The sequence below is a fragment of the Scyliorhinus canicula genome, chromosome 16 (genome assembly GCF_902713615.1).
Source record: "Scyliorhinus canicula chromosome 16, sScyCan1.1, whole genome shotgun sequence".
In the NCBI taxonomy this organism is placed as follows: domain Eukaryota; kingdom Metazoa; phylum Chordata; class Chondrichthyes; order Carcharhiniformes; family Scyliorhinidae; genus Scyliorhinus; species Scyliorhinus canicula.
In genome coordinates this window covers 88049897-88056792 of record NC_052161.1, presented here as the reverse complement: position 1 = coordinate 88056792, position 6896 = coordinate 88049897, and the positions used below count along the sequence as shown (strand labels likewise).

The 6896-nt window shown below is 52.1% G+C and overlaps 1 protein-coding gene across 1 annotated transcript in view; it reads left to right on the top strand.

Annotated features, from left to right (window-relative positions):
- Positions 1-659: 659 nt before the first annotated feature.
- LOC119951016 (chloride channel protein-like) overlaps positions 660-6896 on the top strand; it is a 171700-nt gene continuing 165463 nt past the window's right edge. Inside the window, exons 1-3 of the mRNA XM_038774050.1 lie at positions 660-723; positions 2559-2696; positions 4615-4699. The gene's annotated coding sequence lies outside the window, so the exon portion shown is untranslated. The remainder of the gene's footprint in view (positions 724-2558; positions 2697-4614; positions 4700-6896) is intronic.

Sequence of the window (6896 nt, the reverse complement as noted above, 5' to 3'; positions counted from 1 at the left end):
CCTTTCCGAAAAGTGTGTTTTATCAAATGGCTGCAGTGATGTCATTGTGTGGGTGGAATATGATTGTGCTTTTTACTTTAGTTTTGAGTCTGGAAGCTGATTTTGGCTCTTGTGTTTTAGTTTCGCTTTCAGTTGGAGAGCTGTATTCAAATCATTGTCCCTCTCTCTGTATGTTAAACAAGGTGTCAGATTACTCGATAATTTAAAAGTGAAAACTGTTCTCTGTAGAGAATTCAAACCTACTGTCTTTGTTAAAAAGTGTTTTGGCTTATGGATGTTGTTAGGAAAGTTACTCAGGGTTACCTACAGAGTACTGTGTCTTTTCGGGGGGTTATCAGTGTTGGTAGTTGGTAAAATGTTAACTGGATTCATAGAATAAACTAACAAAGTCATTAGTTTGTTTTAAAAATACTTTAGATCTCTGTTGCATCACACCTGTAAAGTGGGCCCTTGTGCTCCCCATAACCAAAATTTGTTAAATGTCGTGAGTCAGGTGAACTCCATGATATACTTTAGTGTTCTCTAAACCCTGGCCCATGAAACTACGCTCCAGAGCCCCCACCCTATTTCAAGCCCAAAGTCTTCCTCCTATTTTTCCCTTGTCTCATCCAGTGGTGTCTATGTTCTTCCTAGTAGTTGTCCATACAGATCCTCGCAGCTTCCCCTCCCGAGCATGTCGACGTCCAGTAGGTCCTCTAATAGCGATTGGTGTAGCGGCCGTGGGTATGTCTTTGTTTCCCTACGTAAGAAATGTTTAATTTGCATTTATCTTAATTTGTTTCCACTCAGATGTATCTTCACTGTCAGTTCCTCTGGTGTTGTCAGTTTGTTGTCAGTGTAGAAGCCCCTGACTGTCAGTCTCTCCCCCCCCCCCCCCCCCCCCCCCCCCCACCCTGTCTCCACCTTTTGAAGGTTGCGTACATTTTGGCTGCCGTGAACCTATGGTTGCAGATGGGACCATAATGGACATCTCGGTTAGCCCGAAGTGCTGTCTCAGCTGCTTCCACGACCGAGTGCAGCTATCACTATTGGACTCATTGAGTGTTTGTTTGGTGGGGATGGGAGCACTGCCATGGCCAGGGCTCAGAGGGATGTCCCCGTGCAGGAGTCCTCATCCATTCTTACCCATTCAGCCTCCGTTTCCTTTATCCACCTTTCCGATGTTGCTGCCCAGTGGTAATTGGGAGGGCCAGGATCCCATGCTTCTCGTTCTTTGCAGGACTTCTTTGGGGATCCTTGGGTTCTTCCCCCCCCCCCCCCCTCCCCCCCGATGAACATTTTTTCCACTGAGTTGAAAAAGGCTATGGGGATGGAGATCGGTATGGATCTGAACAGGAAGAGGAACCTGGGCAGTACGTTCACCTTGATCACCTGCACCCTCCCCGCCATCTGATGTTCGATGTTAGCTGTCTACCCTTAACAAAGGCCGTCTAATCCTCTGTGACCACCTCTGGAATGCAATTCTCCAGGCCAAGACCTTGGCCAGTATCTTCACGCCTACATTTAGCAGCGATATGGGTCTGTAGGACCCGAATTCTGCCGGGTCTTTGTCCTTTTTGGGTATCAGCGAGACTGAGGCATGTGCTAGCGTAGGCAGCAGGGTTCCCCTTGCCAGCGAGTCTCTGAACATCTCCTGCAGGTGTGGGGCCAGTGCCACCGGGAATTGTTTGTAAAGGTCCGTTTGGTCCTGGCACCTTCCCCGTCTTCACCGAGTTGATGCTCTCTATGACCTCCCCAATCCTATAGGTGCTTCGAGCCCCAGTTTCCTCTCCTCCCCTACAATTGGTAGGTCCAGTCCATCGAGGAACTGTTACATCCCCAAGTCCCCTGCTGGGGGCTTGGAGGTGTTCAGCCCCGGGTAGAGGGCCTCAAATTCCTCGTTGACCTTTTCTGGCTCCACTACTAGTTTGCCTCTGCTGTCCCTAATCTGGGCAACATAATCCTCCCATTTAACAGTATGGCTACCCCCCTAGACCTCATTAGGGGACAAGGCAGAGGGAGCTTTACTCTGTATCTAACTCCGTGCTGTACCTGTCCTGGGAGTGTTTGATGGGGACAGTGTCGAGGGAGCTTTACTCTGTATCTAACTCCGTGCTGTCCCTGTCCTGGGAGTGTTTAATGGGGACAGTGTCAAGGGAGCTTTACTCTGTATCTAACCCCGTGCTGTACCTGTCCTGGGAGTGTTTAATGGGGACAGTGTCAAGGGAGCTTTACTCTGTATCTAACTCCGTGCTGTCCCTGTCCTGGGAGTGTATGATGGGGGCAGTGTCGAGGGAGCTTTACTCTGTATCTAGCCACGTATCTAGTCACTAGTTAGAGTTAATCTCCCTCTACACTGTCCCCACATACACCCAGGACAGGTGCAGCACAGTATTAGATACAGTATTACAGCACCTTGAGACAGTGTAGAGGAAGCTTTACTGTTACCCCGTGACGTACCTATCCTGGGAATGATTGATAGGGGACAGTGCAGAGAGAGCTTTACTCTATATCTGGTTGTCGTGGAGATATTTCTTGTCGTTCGCTGTAATTTGCAGTTTCTCGTTCTCCTGTCCCAGGTGTTCTGTTCAGCATTGAAGTTACCTGTTCCTATTTTGCCGTTCGGAATTACTGGAGAGGATTTCTCGGTGGGACCTTCAGCGCCTTTGTGTTCAGAGTGTTATCCGTGTGGATTGAAGATGATGGTACAGTTAATCGTATGTGTTGTGTAACACACCGTCAAAATCTTGTCACTGTCCCTCCCTATCTTTGTAACCTCCTCTGGTTCCTTAACTCTGCATATCTCTGTAACCTCTTCCAGTTCCTTAACCCTCCCTATCTCTACAACCTCTTAAATCCTCCCTATCTCTGTAACCTCCTCCAGCTCCTAAACCCTCCCTATCTCTGTAACCTCCTCCAGCTCCTAAACCCTCCCTATCTCTGTAACCTCCTCCAGCCCCGACACCCCTCCTATCTCTGTAACCTCCTCCAGCCCCTACAACCCTCCCTATCTTTGTAACCTCCTAAACTCTCCCTATCTCTGTAACCTCTTCCAGTTCCTTAACCCTCCCTATCTCTACAGCCTCTTAAATCCTTCCTATCTCTGTAACCTCCTCCAGCTCCTAAACCCTCCCTATCTCTGTAACCTCCTCCAGCCCCTACAACCCTCCCTATCTTTGTAACCTCCTAAACTCTCCCTATCTCTGTAACCTCCGCCAGCTCCTAAACCTCCCTATCTCTGTAACCTCCTCCAACTCCTAAACCCTCCCTATCTCTGTAACCTCCTCCAGCCCTTACAACCCTCCCTATCTTTGTAACCTGCTAAACTCTCCCTATCTCTATAACCTCCACCAGCTCCTTAACCTCCCTATCTCTGTAACTTCCTCCAGCCCCTACAACACTCCCTATCTCTGTAACCTCCGAAACTCTCCCTATCTCTGTAACCTCCTCCAGCTCCTAAACCCTCCCTATCTCTGTTACCTCCTCCAGCTCCTAAACCCTCCCTATCTCTGTTACCTCCTCCAGCTCCTAAACCCTCCCTATCTCTGTTACCTCCTCCAGCTCCTAAACCCTCCCTATCTCTGTTACCTCCTCTAGCTCCTAAACTCTCTCCATCTCCGTAACCTCCTCAGCACCTGCTGCCCTCCATATCTCTGAAACCTCCTCCAGCCCCTACACCCCTCCCTATCTCTGTAACCTCCTCCAGCCCACCCCTCCCTATCACTGTAACCTCCTCCAGCCCCTACACCCCTCCCTATCTCTGTAACCTCCTCCAGCCCCCTACACCCCTCCCTATCTCTGTAACCTCTTCCAGATCCTACACCCCTCCCTATCTCTGTAACTTCCTCCAATCCTTATGCCCCTCCCTATCTCTGTAACCTCCTCCAGCCCCAAACCTCTCCTTATCTCTGTAATCTCCTCCAGTCCCTACAACCCTTCCCTATCTCTGTAACCTCCTCCAGTCCCTATGCCCCTCGTTATCTCTGTAACCTCCTCAAGCCCCAACACCCCTCCCTATCTCTGTAACCTCCTCCAGCCCCAAACCCTTCCCGATCTCTGTAACCTTCTCCAGCCCCTACACTCCTCCCTATCTCGGTAACCTCCTTCAAGCCCCTACACCCCTCCCTATCTCTGTAACCTTCTCCAGCCTCTACACCCCTCCCTATCTCTGTAACCTTCTCCAGCCCCTACACCCCTCCCTATCTCTGTAACCTTCTCCAGCCCCTACACCCCTCCCTATCTCTGTAACCTCCTCCAGCCCTACACCCCTCCCTATCTCTGTAACCTCCTCCAGCCCCTACACCCCTCCCTATCTCTGTAACCTTCTCCAGCCCCTACACCCCTCCCTATCTCGGTAACCTCCTTCAAGCTGTTCTCTTTGACAAGGACTTGTTTGCTCATCCAGAATTATTATTATTGCCTCTTTCAGTATTTCAAATGTTAAATTAATTCCTGATATTTTGGGGTCATTTCTTTGACATAGCAGGTGTTATTTATCTCTGAATCGCTAAGTGTTGTAATGACCCTCTGCTCCCAGACCCCTGCATGTTGTTCGCGTTTGACCGCTGACCCAGTGTTTGTTTGACCCTCTCTCACTCTCTCTCTCTCTCTCTCTCTGTCCCTCTCTTTCCTCAGTCACTATCACAGCTCTGTTCAAGACCAACTTTCGCAGAGATTACCCCTTCGATCTACGGGAGCTGCCTGCCTTCGCTATCATTGGGTTAGTGACTGTGGTCAGATTGGCTCCCTGGACAATGCGCAGCAGAGTGGACAGTGAAAGAGAGCCAGATGGAGACCGAGAACAAGAGAGAGACAGATATGGTGACAGAGAGAGAGAGAGAGACGGTGACCGAGAGAGAGACGTTGACCGAGAGAGAGAGAGAGACGGTGACCGAGAGAGAGAGAGAGAGACGGTGACCGAGAGAGAGAGAGAGACGGTGACCGAGAGAGAGAGAGACGGTGACCGAGAGAGAGAGAGACGGTGACCGAGAGAGAGAGAGACGGTGACCGAGAGAGAGAGAGACGGTGACCGAGAGAGAGAGAGAGACGGTGACCGAGAGAGAGAGAGAGACGGTGACCGAGAGAGAGAGACGGTGACCGAGAGAGAGAGAGAGACCGGCGGCGGCCAAAGTACTGAGGGGGTTTATGGACCAGATGGGAGGGGTGGATCCCTGGAGGTTTGGGAGGCCGAGGACGCGGGAGTATTCCTTTTTCTCCCATGTCCATAGGGTCTATTCCCGAATAGATTTTTTCATCCTGAGCAGGGGATTGATCCCGAAGGTGCAGGATGCAGAGTATTCGGCCATAGCAATTTCAGACCATGCTCCGCACTGGGTTGATCTGGAGATGGGGGAGGCGCGGGACCAGCGCCCGCTCTGGCGCCTGGATGTGGGGCCGCTGGCTGATGAGGAGGTGTGTAGGAGGGTCCGGGGAAGTATTGAGGGTTATCTTGATACCAACGACACGGGGGAGGTCCGGGTGGGAATGGTCTGGGAGGCTCTGAAAGCAGTGATCCGGGGGGAGATGATCTCCATCCGGGCCCAGAGGGAAAGGAGGGAGAGGAAGGAGAGGGAGAGACTGGTGGGGGAGCTCCTGGATGTGGACAGGAGATATGCGGAGGCACCGGAGAAGGAGTTGCTGGGGGAACGGCGTAGTTTGCAGGCCAAATTTGACTTGTTGACCACCAGAAAGGCGGAGACACAGTGGAGGAGGTCGCAGGGCACGGTATATGAGTATGGGGAGAAGGCGAGCAGGATGTTGCCGCATCAGCTCCGCAGGCGAGATGCGGCTAGGGAAATTGGTGGAGTGACGGATAGGGGTGGGAATGTAGTGCAGAAGGGGACAGAAGTAAATGGGGTCTTTAGGGACTTCTACGAGGAACTGTACCGGTCAGAACCTCCGATGGGGAGAGGGGGGATGGAGAGCTTCATGAACAGGCTATGGTTCCCAAGGGTTCAAGAGGAGCTGGTAGAGGGGCTGGGGGCGCCGATAGAGTTGGAGGAGCTAGTCAGGGGGATTGGACAAATGCAGTCAGGTAAGGCGCCGGGGCCGGACGGGTTCCCGGTGGAATTTTATAAAAAGTATGCGGATCTGGTGGGCCCCCTGTTGGTGCGAGCCTTCAATGAGGCATGGGAGGGGGGGGCTTTGCCCCCGACGATGTCGCGGGCACTGATCTCTCTGATCCTGAAGCGGGATAAGGACCCCTTGCAGTGTGGATCATACAGGCCTATCTCGCTCCTCAATGTTGATGCTAAGTTGCTGGCGAAGATCCTGGCCACCAGGATAGAGGACTGTGTGCCAGGGGTGATACATGAGGATCAGACAGGATTTTTCAAGGGACGGCAGCTCAACACGAATGTGCGGAGACTGTTATTATGATGCCGGCAGTGGAGGGGGAGGCGGAGATAGTGGTGGCGCTGGATGCGGAGAAAGGGTTTGATAGAGTTGAGTGGGGGTACCTGTGGGAGGTGCTGGAGCGGTTCGGATTCGGGGAGGGATTCATCAAATGGGTGAGGCTGCTCTACGTGGCTCCGATGGCAAGTGTAGTTACCAATGGAAGGAGATCGGAGTACTTTAGGCTCTACCGTGGGACCAGGCAGGGGTGCCCCCTGTCCCCCTTGCTCTTTGCACTGGCGATTGAACCTTTGGCTATGGCGTTGAGGGAGTCAGGGAGATGGAGGGGTCTGGTGCGGGGTGGGGAGGCACATCGTGTATCGCTGTATGCGGACGACCTGCTGTTGTATGTGGCGGATCCAGAAGGGGGAATGCCGGGGGTGATGGAGCTGTTAGCGGAATTTGGGGGCTTCTCGGGCTATAAGTTAAATTTAGGCAAGAGTGAGGTATTTGTAGTACACCCGGGTGATCAGGAGGAGGGAATTGGGAGACTCCCGTTTAAGAGGGCAGTGAAGAGTTTCAGA